Source organism: Symphalangus syndactylus, chromosome 7 (assembly GCF_028878055.3).
Source record: "Symphalangus syndactylus isolate Jambi chromosome 7, NHGRI_mSymSyn1-v2.1_pri, whole genome shotgun sequence".
Classification (NCBI taxonomy): domain Eukaryota; kingdom Metazoa; phylum Chordata; class Mammalia; order Primates; family Hylobatidae; genus Symphalangus; species Symphalangus syndactylus.
In genome coordinates, this window is record NC_072429.2 from 31,896,962 (window position 1) to 31,911,577 (window position 14,616).

The window sequence follows — 14,616 nt, forward strand, 5'->3', positions numbered from 1 at the left end:
TAGTATGGTCTCTCAATAAGTGTTTCTTAGCAGTTATCTCAAGATCCTGAGAATGAGTGATCTCTTGTTTTTTGTTGTATTTTGTTCAATGCTAGTTAGTATTTATTGAGCACATGCTATGTTCTAGGCACTTTCCAAGTGTTGTATGTGTATTAACGTATTTATTCCTCTACAATCCAATTGTTCTAGTAGTGGGGAGAAAAGAAATGCATATTCAGGCAGTCTGGCTCACACACATCTCCCCTCTTGACTGTCTCTGCCAAGGAGCAGCTGTCACTTCTTTTGTAATAAGAAAGACAAAATGAAACAATTTTTTTTTAATTAGCTGGGCATGGTGACATGCACTTTTAGTCCCAGCTGCTTAAGAGACTGAGACCAGAGGATCCCTTGAGCCCGAGAAGTCAAGATGAGGCCCCTGCACTCCAGCCTGGGTGATAAAGTGAGACCCTGTCTCTTAAAATTTTATTTAAAAATCAGATTTTAAATACGTATTTGTTGAACAATTGTCAACTCCTATGTGAATCTCTAAGAACTTCAAGATTGAGAGATTGACATTCCCTTTCATTCAAAAATTTTTATGGAGAGCAGAAGTGTAAGGCATTGGGCAAGATGCTATCGGAAATATAAGAAACAGAGGAAATTCTGTCTTCTCCTCAAGAGACTATAAATGTGGAAGGTGAATTATTATTGTTAATAGCTGAGAGTCATTTAGGGCTTATATGTTCCCAGTCACTGTGCTAAAAGCTTTACCTACATTATCTCATTTAATCCTCATAGCGAATGGATTAGAACAGTGCGGTCGATATCCCCATTGTGTGAATGAGGAAACCAAAGCCTTCAAAGGTTCATGACTTGCTTGGGATTCCAAGAACAAACATTCGTATAGGCTAAATGGCACGTGGCTGCCACAGGCAACAATTCTATCCATCTTTCTTTTCCCCACTGTGTCTTGAAGAGCAGGGAACTTGAGAGGTGTCTGAAATCCTCCTGGTGAAATGAATACCGACTCTGTAATATACTCCCCTCACTAAATATCAGTGCATTTACCAGACACTAAATTTTAAATGCAGGCACCTGCAGAGCTAGTGAGTTCTAAAGAATCCCACTCCCTAAGTTTCTGGGCTTCTTACCTCTCTTCCACTAGCACCTCTTTTTCCACCTTCAGCACTTGGATATGGGGCTAGAGAGGAAACTATCTCCCTGCTTTTGCTTGCTAGTTTCCAATTTCAAGATGTTCTATTACACCTGATTTATGGCCTGACAGGACTCATTCTAGTCCACAACCCTGAGCTTATAAAATGCACAGGGGAAAATTTACTAACGATTGCGTTCATCTTAATGCACTGTAGGGAATTTTTTTAAGTGAAAAAGGCTCAATAAGCAGGGACATTTTAAACAGCCAATTATGAATAACAATCGCTTGTTGACTGAGTGCAGTAGATCTTCCAGCTCATTCGGTTTTCATCTAATTAAATCTTTCATTTCCACGGGCGGCATGCCATACAAGCTTGTGTTTGCCTTTGTCAGCAGGAGATAATCAATAGGAGAAATGTAGATGCATTTCAGCATTTATTAGCAGCTCAATTGGAAATTGTTTTATTTTAATAATATCCTTCTCTTCGTTCTGTTCAGGGTAAATCGACAGCTTTGATGAATAATAGACAACAGAAAATTGGTTTATATTACCCCACTGAGAAGCAAAGAAATCAGAGAATGAAAGAAAGCTCACAGAGAAATTGAAAACCACTTTAAAACTGAATTTTCTTTGTTACAAAAAAGGAAAAACAAACAAAAATGCTTTCCATTCACTCTAAAAGATTATTAAAACTACTTGACTTCAGCTAGCTATACCTACCAAGAAAAAGACAATAAACTCTTACTTTCTGAAGCTTTTCACCACTTTTACTTGCATCTGACATTTAATTATTCTTCATTAATTTCCACAGGAGTGAGGACAACATGGATTAGAAAGAGAAGAACCTGGTGCAAAATGCTATTTGTTCACCAGAAATGAACTGAAATACCCAAATGTTCACATCCTCAAATAGTGGACACACTGGTAGGAGTAGGAAGTCTTAAAAACAAACATGGGAGGTCCACTATGATGAGTGAGGTATTTATTTTTATTTTATTTTAGAGACAGGGTCTCACTCTGTCACCCAGGCTGGAGTGCAGTGGTGCCATCTCAGCTCACTGCAGCCTCAACCTCCTGGACTCAAGCAATCCTCCCACCTCAGCCTCTTGAGTAGCTAGGACTACAGGCATATGCCACCATGCCTGGCTAATTTTTATATTTTTTGTAGAGATGACGATTCGCCATGCTGCCCAGGCTATCCTCAAACTCCTGGGCTCAAGTGATCTGTCAGCCTTAGCCTCCCAAAGCGTTGGGATTACAGGCGTGAGCTGCTGAGCCTGGCCATGATGAGTTATTCATAAGAGTTCTCTGCACACCTTCATTGATGGAATTCCAACTGACTAGAAGACTTTTCTTCTGAAATCCTGGCTGAAATATCCAACTGTGACTATCAGGCATCTCAAATTTAATATCTAAAAATTTTAATGTTTTATCACAGTGAGGTACCACTTTACATGCGTTAGGATGATGATTAAAGAAAAACAAAATTCTAAGTGTTGGCAAGAAGGTGGAGAAAATAGAACACTTGTGCACTGCTAATGGGAATATAAAATGGTACAACACTGTGGAAAATGGTGTGGTGATTCCTCAAAAAATTAAATGTAGATGCATAGATGGTCAAAGGGTACAAAGTCTTAGCTTGACAGGAAGAATAAGTTTTTGAGATCTATTGCACACCACAGTGACTACAGTTAATAATAATGCAATGTATATTTTTAAATTGCTAAGTGAGTGGGTTTTAAATGTTTATACCACACATACACACAAAAATAAGTATGTGAGATGATGGATGTGTAAATTAGCTTGATTTAATCATCCCATAATGTACACATATAAGAAAACATCACATTGTGCTGCATAAGTATATACAATTATTATTTGTCAATTTTTTTTTCTAAGACACAGTCTTGCCCTGTCACCAGGCTGGAGTGCAGTGGCACGATCTCGACTCACTGCAACCTCCGCCTCCAAGGTTCAAGCGATTCTCCTGCCTTAGCCTCCCGAGTAGCTGGGACTACAAGCGCGCACCACCATGCTCAGCTAATTTTTGTATTTTTAGTAGAGACGGGGTTTTACCATGTTGGCCAGGATGGCCTCAATCTCTTGACCTCGTGATCTGCCCGCCTTGGCCTCCCAAAGTGCTGGGATTACAGGTGTGAGCCACCATGCCCAGCCTATTTGTCAATTTTTTTAATTAAATTAAATTTTAAAATTAAGCATAGAATTACATATAATTCAGCAATCCTACTTCTGGGTAAATACCAAAAAGAAGTAGAAGCAGGGGATCGAACAGCTGTTTGCACACCCATATTCATAGCAGCATTATTCACAATAGCCAAGAGGTGGCAGCAATCGAAAGTCCATTTATGGATGAATAAATAAGAAAACTGTGATATGTACACACAATGAAACATTACACAGCCTTTAAAAGGAAGGAAATCCTGTAATATACTACAACCAGGAATAACCTTGAGAACATTATGCTAAGTGAAATAAACCAGTCATAAAATGACAAATAATGTATAATTCCACCTATAGGGAGCATCTAAAGCATCCAAGTTCATAGAAACAGGAAGTAGAATGTGGTTGCCAGGAGATAGGGAGAGAAGAGGAATAAGGAGTTATCTAATGGGTACAGAGTTTCAGTTGGGAAAGATGGTAAAGTTCTGGAGATGGACAGTTAATGATGAATGCACAACAAATGCAATAGAACTGTATACTTAGAGATGGTTAAAATGGCAAGGCTCTTTTTTGCCTTTCCTTTTTTTTTTTTTGGTAGATATGGGGGTCTCACTATGTTACTCAGGCTGGTCTTGAACTCCTGGCTTAAGTGATCCTCCTGCCTCAGCCTCCCAAAATGCTGGGATTACAGATGTAAGCCACTGCATCTGGCCTAAAATGGTAAATTTTATGTTATGTTCATTTTACCACAATAAATGAATCTGGGTATTTTAATATCCAGATCTAGTTGTCCTCTGATGCTTCCCACCTCAGCATACTGCACATCTGTTCACCCTGTGCTCAAGCCAGAGACCTGGGAACCTGCCCTGAAACCGCCACACTCCTGACCACCCCCAGTCAGTGCTACTGCCTAAATGAATTTCCAGTCAGTCTACTTCCTATCATTCCCTACTGTCTCCCTGGTCCAAGGGACAGCCGTTTCTTACCTGAATTCTCTCTTTTTTTTTTTTTTTTGACATGGAGTTTTGCTCTTGTTGCCCAGGCTGGAGTGCAATGGGCACGATCTCGGCTCACCGCAATCTCCGCCTCCCAGGTTCAAGTGATTCTCCTGCCTAGCCTCCCGAGTAGCTGGGATTACAGGCACCCGCCACCACACCCAGCTAATTTTTTGTATTTTTAGTAGAGACGGGGTTTCACTATGCTGACCAGGCTGGGCTGGTCTCGAACGCCTGACCTCGTGATCCACTCGCATCCAATCCCGCCAAAGTGCTGGGATTACAGGCATGAGCCACCGTACCCGGCCAACCTGAATTCTTAAATGGCCTCCTACCTGGTTTCTGGCATCAGCTCAGGCCCCGCTACCCACAGGCCATTGTCTACCAGAGACAAGACTGAGCTTTTACAGACATCAAACAGGCACTGCCACTCTCCAGCTTCAAAGATTCCCTTTATACTTACAGTGAAATCTGGACTCCTCTCCAAGACCACCTGTCCCGGAAGTCAGTTGACCTATTCGTACCTTGTGCCGCATCCTCCCCCACTCTGTGTTTCTGTGCTTCTCCATACACTCTGCTTTAGTTTCTCCAGTGAACTAGGTTCATCTTCGTTTGGGGCCTCTGCCCATGGCACTGCCTTTGCCTGGAACATTCTCCCCTACTCGATTTCCTGGCTAATCTCTCCTTTGACTTCAGGTCTCAGCAAAAATGGCACCTCCTCAAAGAGCCCATCACAGATGCCACATTGCTGAAAGGGTCCCCCTGCTATCCTCCCAAGCACTCTCTTCTTTTCCTCCATGGTACTTTTTACATGTCTATATTTGTATATTCCTCCCTAGCCAGTGGACTGTCAGATTCCTGAGGTCGGCAACCATGTCTATCTTAATATTCCCGGCACCTAGAACAATATCTGATGCATATTGAGGAAACTCAAACATTTGTTGGGTGAATGAATATGTAAAGAAATGCCTGTTATTTTAGGTCACCCAAACAATAAAAACAGAAAGTCTTCCTTTAACTAGATAGCCTCCACCTTTTACTTTCTTAGATACACAGATAGGCCTCTGGACAGTTATCTGAAACTGGCTCCATCTACAGTATTCCATATGTCCTGTCATAACCACTTAATGTTGGTCATATACACTCAAAGGCCCTCTTGCAAAAGGGCCTCACTTTTCCTGAGATGGGGATAAGAGTGATGCTTGTCAAAGACAAGGTAATTGCTTGAGTTGTTTCCTGCAATGATATAAATCTGTTGGCGAGCGCCACACAGCTGTTCCTGTTCCTTGGTTTTTAATGGCATGCTGCCTTCTGTATTAGTGAACAAATTCCTTGAAACAACATGAGATTGGCAATATAGATGGAATATCAAATTAGGACTATGGTTGCCAAGCACTCTGGAGCGGTCCTGATTCCCTACCTAGCAGTAATAATAAACCCCAGCTCCTTCCACAGTTCTTCCACCCTTCTGCAAGCGATGTTCCCCTAGGTAACACTCCTACAAACAGTACTTGGGTAATGACCAATGCTACAGTGATTATTATTGTTATTATGAACTCTATTTTATTTTCATTTAATTAGTAATTATTTTAAATTACAAGGCTGAAGAGCTGCTACAATGGGTGTTTCCTGGCAGTCAGTAGCTAGTTCTCCATCAATGTAGAAATATGGGCTATTTTGAGTTCAGCCATTAGAGGCTATAATGGTGAACCCCTCTCAGGGCCATATGGTGTAGTCTAAACCCAGTGTCTTTTCACAACAGTAGTTTTGCTTCTACTACCATTAAAGAGAAATATGTAAAAACTGTTTTCTCTCTAGACAGAGCTCCTATGCTGGCAGCCTCTTGAGTATCTGAGAGGAGGAAACCAAACAATTCTGCAACATAGATCAGTGTTCATTCCTTTCTGTGTTCCCCCTCATGAGTGCTAAAGTTCACAGCTAATATTTAATTGCCTATAAAAATGCACACCTCTTCTGTTGGGGTTGATACCTAACAAATGTGGCAGCAACGCAGGGGTGAAATCTCAAATCTGGGTGACTCGGTGGTAGTGTATGAACATGAAGCAGACTGGATAACACACTGTTTTTGCATTTTAAACATTTAGGCGTAGTCCTATTTCTACAAATAAATCTGCTGTCTTCAAATCATTGACTCCAGAGAATGAGTAAGATGAGCCTGGAACATCTTTTTAAGTCATAAAGTAAGGTGGTGCTCAATGATGGAGAAACATAAAAAGGACACAGGAACTAATTTGAAGTGGTGCCCACTGGCCAAATATGGGAAATTCTGAGCATTAAAATAATGACAGTAACAGATTACAATCCATTAAATAAAGCACCCATGAATCCATATTGATAAGAATAAATGAATAAATACATGAGAGGAGAAAGCTTTTCTTCATAGTAGAAAGACAACTAATAGATGAAGAAGGAATGATAACAGAAAATCAACATTTGGCAACATCATAGTAATAATTAATTCAGTCAAGAAAAATCAATGGATGCTAAAACTCCAGTCAGTGAAAGGTTGATGAGGAAATAGATATCTACAGAGTCTCAAAGTCTCTCCTCACAAGATCCTTATTAATTACAAAGAGAGTAAAGAATAATTTTACAGTAGAGACACCTGGGAGATGCCAGCCTAATAAGTAATCGAGTGAAAAAACCAGCAACCAAATACACATCATGTGCCACCCAGTGGGTTGCAATGAAGAAAATAGAGCTCTGTGACATTCCTGCCAAAATGCACACCCTAGGTCTAACTAGGAGGAAACAGGACAAGACCAAATAGAGGAAGATTCTACAAAATGACTGGTCTATAGTCTTCACCCATGTCTAGGCCATGAAAGCCAGGAAAAGGCTGAGGAACAATGCCAGGTTGGAAGAAACTAGAGAAAAGGACAACTGGTTGCGTTGCTGATGAAACTTTGGATAGGATCCTTTGCCATCAGGAGTGTTACTGGGACTATTAGGAAAGCTTTAATGGCATCTCTAAATGAAGGGTATGCCAAAGTTCTATATACTGTTCTTACAACTTGCATATGAGTTTGAAACTGTTTCAAAAGAAATCTTTTTTTTTTTTTTTTTGAGATGGAGTCTTTCTCTGTCACCCAGGCTAGAGTGCAGTGGCACGGTCTCGGCTCACTGCAACCTCCGCCCCCACTGGGTTCAAGCAATTCTCCTGCCTCAGCCTCCCAAGTAGCTGGGACTACAGGGGTGCGCCACCACACCCAGCTAATTTTTGTATTTTTAGTAGAGACAGGGTTTTGCCATGTTGGCCAGTATGATTTCCAACTCCTGACCTCACATGATCCACCCGCCTTGGCCTCCCAAAGTGCTTGGATTACAGGTGTGAGCCACTGCACCCAGCCTCAAAAGAAATCATTTTTATTTAAATGTGCTCTTTCAATTTCCTTGAAACAGGCAACTTTTTATTTTTCTCTTTGATAGTGGTATGGCTGTAGGAAATAGCTGTTTTCCATTATTGTAAGAAAAGCTGCATAAGTACAATAAAGAATGGCACCTGACACATGACCTCAGTCTTAGGGACACCAGGTGCTAGTGTGGGGTGGGAAATGGGTGCCACTACTTTTCTCTATCAATCTTAGTATCTGATTTTGTTAACTACGTGTATTAGTCCATTTTCACACAGCTGATAAAGACATACCCAAGACTGGGGAAAAAAAGAGGTTTAATTGGACTTACAGTTCCACATGGCTGGGGAGGCCTCAGAATCAAGGCAGGAGGCAAAAGGCACTTCTTACATGGCAGTGGCAAGGGAAAAATGAGGAGGATGCAAAAGTGGAAACCCCCGATAAGACCATCAGATCTCATGAGACTTATTCACTACCACGAGGACAGTATGGGGGAAACCACCACCACGATTCAATTATCTCCCACTAGGTCCCTCCTACAACACGTGGGAATTAAGGGAGTACAATTCAAGATGAGATTTGGGTGGGGACACAGAGCCAAACCATATCCCTATGTACATTTATTACTTTGGTAAAAATTAAATTTCATTAATTTCCAAATAAGCAGAGGTTAGGAATTTAGGCTTTCTTTTTTTTTTTTTTTTTTTGATACAGAGTCTTGCCCTGTCACCAGGCTCAAGCGCAGTGGCACAATCTAGGCTCACCGCAACCTCCACCTCCCAAATTCAAGCGATTCCCCTGCCTCAGCCTTCTGAGTAGCTGGGATTACAGGCACCTGCCACCACGCCCAGCTAATTTTTTGTATTTTAGTAGAGACGGGGTTTCACCATGTTGGCCAGGATGATCTCAATCCCCTGACCTCGTGATCCACCCCCCCTCGGTCTCTTGAAGTGCTAGGATTACAGGCATGAGCCATCACGCCCGGCCTAGGAATTTAGGCTTTCATGTGAAAAGATGCTCAACATCACTAATCACTAGGGAAACGCAAGTCAAAGCCACAGTGAAATACCACTTCACACCCTTTAGGATGGCTAGTATTAAAACATAAATAAATACAAAGCATTGTCGAGATTGTGGAGGAAATAGAACCTTCATGCATTGCTAGTGGGAATATTAAATGGTGCAGCCACCATGAAAACAGTATGGAGGTTCCTCAAAAAAATTAAACACAGAAGTATCACATGACTCAGCAATTCCACTGCTGAGTAAATACTAAAAAGAAGTGAAAGCAGTGACTCAAAGAGGTATTTGCACACCCATGTTCATAGCAGCAATATGCACAACAGCCAAAAGGCAGAAGCAGCCCAGGTGTCCATTGGCAGACGACTTGATAATGGTGGTATATAAATATAATGGAATATTATTCAGCTTTAAAAAAGAAAATTCTGGGCTGGGTGCAGTGGCTCACACCTATAATCCCAGGACTTTGGAAGGCTGAGGCAGGCAGATCACTTGAGGTCAGGAGTTCAAAACCTGCCTGGCCAACATGGTGAAACCCTGTCTCTACTAAAAATACAAAAATTAGCTGGGCATGGTGGTGGGTACTTGTAATCCCAGCTACTCTCAAGGCTAAGGCAGGAGAATCGCTTGAACCCGGGAGGCGGAGGTTGCAGTGAGCCGAGATCATGCCACTGCACTCCAGCCTGGGTAACAGAGGGAGACTCTGCCTCAAAGAGAAGAAATTCTGACACATGCCACACTATGGATGAATCTTGAAGACATTATGCCAAATGAAATAAGCCAGTCACAAAAGGACAAATATTATACAATTCCATTTATAACAGGTGCCTACAGTAGTCAAATACACAGAGACAGAAGTAGAATGGTGATGGCCAGGGGTTCTTGGGAGGGGATATGAGGAGTTATTGTTTGATGGATACAGAGTTTCAGATGGGGAAGATTTAGAAGTTCTGGAGATGGATGGTGGTGATGGCTGCACAACAATGTAAATGTACTTACTGCCATAGAATTATACATTTTAAAGTGGCTAAGATGGTATATTTTATATGATGTGTAGTTTACCATAATCTTTGAAAAAGAATTCAGACTTTGGAGTCAAACTTGGGTTTAAATTCTGGCTCTGCTGCTTACTAGCTGTGTGACCTTAGACAAATTATTTAATTTCTTTGAACATTAGGTTTCTCATTTGTTAAATGGAAACAATATTCAAGTATTCAAGCCAACAAGAAAGGATTGTTATGAGGAGGAAGAGCATACGTTTAGCAGAGTGCCGGGCACATAGTGAGAGGTGAAGCCATCTGGACTTCCTGGGTCGAGTGGGAACTTGGAGAACATTTTTGTCTAGCTAAAGGTTTGTAAACACACCAATCAGCACTCTGTATCTAGCTAAAGGTTTGTAAATGCATCAATCAGCACTCTGTAAAAACAAACCAATCAGTGCTCTGTGTCTAGCTAAAGGTTTGTAAACGCACCAGTCAGCACTCTGTAAAAACACACCAATCAGCGCTCTGTGTCTAGCTAAAGGTTTGTAAACGCACCAGTCAGCACTCTGTAAAAACGCACCAATCAGCGCTCTGTGTCTAGCTAAAGGTTTGTAAACGCACCAATCAGCACTCTGTAAAATGGACCAATCAGCGCTCTGTAAAATGGACCAATCAGCGCTCTGTAAAATAGACCAATCAGCAGGATGTGGGCGGGGCAAAATAAGGGAATGAAAGCTGGCCACCCAAGCCAGCGAGGACAACCCACTTGGGTCCCCTTCCAGGTCTGGAAGCTTTGTTCTTTTGCTCTTCACAATAAATCTTGCTGCTGCTCTCTCTTTGGGTCCACACCACCTTTATGAGCTGTAACACTCACTGCCAAGGTCTGCGGCTTCACTCCTGAAGTCAGCGAGACCACGAACCCACCAGGAGGAGCGAGCAACTCCGGTTGCACCACCTTTAAGAGCTGTAACACTCACTGCAAAGGTCTGCGGCTTCACTCCTGAAGTCAGCAAGACCAAGGAAGAAACTCTGGACACATCTGATGGAACAAATTCTGGACACACGCACCATCTTTAAGAACTGTAACACTCACCGCTAGGGTCCGTGGCTTCGTTCTTGAAGTCAGCGAGACCAGGAACCCACCGGAAGGAAACAATTCCAGACACAATTTGGTAATATCAGCAAGACTGTAAATGCCCAGAGACATGAAATAAGAGGCCGTAAGTATTCAGAGCTCATTTGGTATGATTGAAGTATGTGGTAATGAGCATTGATGCTATAATGAAAAGCAGGTCTTTGTAAGACAAGAAGTTTAAATTTTATCCTGAAACCTGTGGAAGGCCACTGGAAGGTTTTAACAGTGCAGAAACATTAGAAAAGAGGGCAGAGAGGGGAGTAAAAATCAAGCTAAGGTTTGAGGCATGTAGATGTCTCTACTTTTCACTTAGTCATGGGTTTACAAATCCTCTCCATTAACACAGACAATCAACACTGTTGGCTTATGGGAAAACAAGTCTTTAAGAGAAAAGCCACATTTAATACACTCAATTTGCACCATCTTATCAGAGCAGGGAACTTGGATCTAAAGAAGTAACTAGGCCGAGCACAGTGGCTCATGCCTGTAATCCCAGCACTTTGGGAGGCTGAGGCGGGTGGATTACCTGAGGTCAGGAGTTTGAGACCAGCCTGGCCAAAAATTAGATGGGTGTGGTGGTACGCTCCTGTAGTCCCAGCTACTTGGGAGGCTGAGGCAGGAGAATCACTTGAATCCGGGAGGCGGAGGTTGCAGTGAGCGGAGATCACGCCACTGCACTCCAGCCTGGGTAACAGAGTGAGACGAGAGAGAGAGAGAGAAAGAGAGGAAAGAAAGAAAAGAAACTAGCCATGTAGCAAAGTGATAAAGTCAGGTGAGGCTTAAGCATAAATTCCAAGAAACTTCTCTTTCTTTCTCTCCCACTAGAAATCACTGGGTGGAGGATATAAGGGCTTCTCTTGCTTCTGTGACTTTACCAAGACTTCCTATTGTGTTCTCTATACCCTGCCTGTGCCAAGCTTTCTTCAGACTCTTAATATCTGTGATGAGCAGGGATGGGTCAGAAGACAGTTCTGCTCAGGTCACAACCTGCACATCCAAGGATGACCTGTGCCACAATTTCATCATATTTCAATATTCTAATGTCACATTTTCACCAGCATCCACTTAATGCCACTTAATCAGGTGCTTTCCCCTGGTTTTTCTCTCCACCTATAAAACTTAAGGTTTAATGTGAAAACTCAAGGTAATGATAGCTGCCAAAAACACATATTTCTCCTGAGTTAGCTGCATTCTTCCATTCCTGGTTCTGCTCACGGTACTCAAAGTGATATTTATTTTTAATTTTACTATTTTTTCTAATTACCTAGGTAATATATATTTCACTTAGAAAACATCAAAAATATAGAAAATCACACAAAGTAAAATTAAAGGTTGCCTATAATCTTTTTTTTTTTTTTGAGAAGGAGTCTCGCTCTTTCACTCAGGCTGGAGTGCAGTGACGTGATCTCGGCTCACTGCAGGCTCCGCCCCCCGGGGTTCACGCCATTCTCCTGCCTCAGCCTCCCGCGTAGCTGGGACTACAGGCGCCCGCCACCTCGCCCGGCTAATTTTTTGTATTTTTAGTAGAGACGTGGTTTCACTGTGTTAGCCAGGATGGTCTCGATCTCCTGACCTCGTGATCCGCCCCCCTCGGCCTCCCAAAGTGCTGGGATTACAGGCGTGAGCCACCGCGCCCGACTAGGTTGCCTATAATCTTATCATCCAGATATATCTCGTAATACTCCTAAGATGTTCATCTTTTTCTTTATGGCTTCTGCTTTTGCTTTATAAAAAGCTTTCTCCATCCCAAGTCAGATAAATTTCACCCATGTGTGTTCACTTTTTATTAAACATCTCATATCTGCAACTTAAGTTCTTTTAAACTGGCCTTGATTTTAAAAGTTCAGAGTCGATTAACTTACGCTAAATCATGTGGCTGCTTTAGCTGGCAGAGCGTTGGATAGGGAATGGAAAATTGAACTGGGAAATGGGAGTAATTGATCTTCACCAATGGATCCAGCCTCTCTGTGCCTAAATTCCCCTGTGTGTAAAAATGCAGGAAATTACATTTGGATCCCAAATTTACTTTTTCCCTACTTTAAAATACATCATATAAACAGAAGGCTGCACAGTGTTATGAACAATAATAAAACAAATGCCCACTAATCCACACATGGATTTTGACAGCATGTAACAATTTCCCTGATTTCTTCTAATCCACTTAAAAAGTGGTGGCCCCTCTTGTGCTCTGACATAGTTAAGACAGTTTGTATAGCCCATCTCTCCTTGGAGGAACTTGTCTCCCTTTTGAATTAGCTTATTTGGTTGCCTCAGAAGCTATTCTTTCTCACGGGCTCAACAAAAGTAATGATTTTGTCATTTACCTGTCATTTTCATTGTTAGGGTGAGAGTGATGAGCTTTGCAGCTATATCCTAAGCAGAAGTGTAAGTATATTTCAATTCCACCTTTATCCTATATCAAATCTATATACTTGAGCCTGTCTGGGAGGCTACATAAGAATCATGCTGCTTTAATAATAAACCTTTCTTTCTAGCAGTGTCAGTCACCCCTCAATCTTCCAAAATTTCTTCATCCCTTTATTAAGCTTCCCAGGTGACTTTAGAATTATATTTTCTAGTTAAAAAAATACTTTTGACATTTTTATTAGAATTGAAGTGGTTGAATTCTTGAGTTATGCCATTCAAGAATGGGTATGCCCTATCATTTATTCAAGTCTTCTTTCAAATCCCTCAGTAAAGTTTTACAGTTCTATTTCTGTGGGTCCTGCCTACTTATGTAAGTTTGTTCCTAGTTATTTTCTATTTTAGTTTCTACTTTTAATACTTTTTAAAAATTATCTTTTCTTTTGATTTGTTGATTTTGAAAGATAAGCTTTAGCTGGGCACAGTGGCATGTGCCTGTAGTCCTAGCTACTTGGGAAGCTGAGGTGGGAGGGTTTGAGCCCCAGAGCTTGAGCCTGGGCAACAGAAACAGTGAGAACCCTGTCTCTTAAATGTGTGTGTGTGTGTGTGTGTGTGTGTGTGTGTTGCATATTGATTTTGTAACCAACTGCCTTATTGAACTCTACTTACTTCAAATATTTTTTGTTTATTGGGTTGCTAGATAGGCAATTATATGTAAATAATAATTTGCTTCCTCCTTTCCAAAGATTTTTCTCTTATTTGTTTTACTGTGTTGGCTAAACCTTCAGAAAATATTAAATGATCATGGATAGTCAGCATACTTGTCTTGTACCTGAACTTAGTGGGAAACACCAGAGCTTCACTTTAAGTATGGTGATACCTGTGGCAGAAACAATAAATCAACTTATTCAACAATTCTCTTCTCTTGCATTTGAGAAAGAAAAGAGCAGCCCTTGACATTCAGAAGCTGGCCAGGCACTCACAGCTAGGCCATGCTGCCCTCTGTTGGACATAAACCATGTCACAGAATATCAAAGCCAGGCAAAGTTACTCTGGGATCATGATTCAATGAAATAAGGCGAGTCCACACCATCATTTTGCCGAAGCTCAGACAAAAATAAGTTCACTGTGCCCCTCACAAAATAGCAAACATTCCTCTCTCATGGCCAAAATGAGTAACTGTTAACTCTTTACCACTTACCCCCTTTTTTTTCACTCTCGTTTGCCCTCCTTATTGATAAAACTTGAGATAATCATAGAATTGCACCTGCTTTCTAACAGCATCCAATCTAGAAAAAAATACCTGCTTCCTTAGCCCCTCCACAAATCACCCAACCAATGCCCAAATCCTATAATAGGTTCTAACACCTCTTATTGAGACACCCCATAGCTCCCCATGGTGTGTTTTCCCTCGCTGCAACAAGTAATA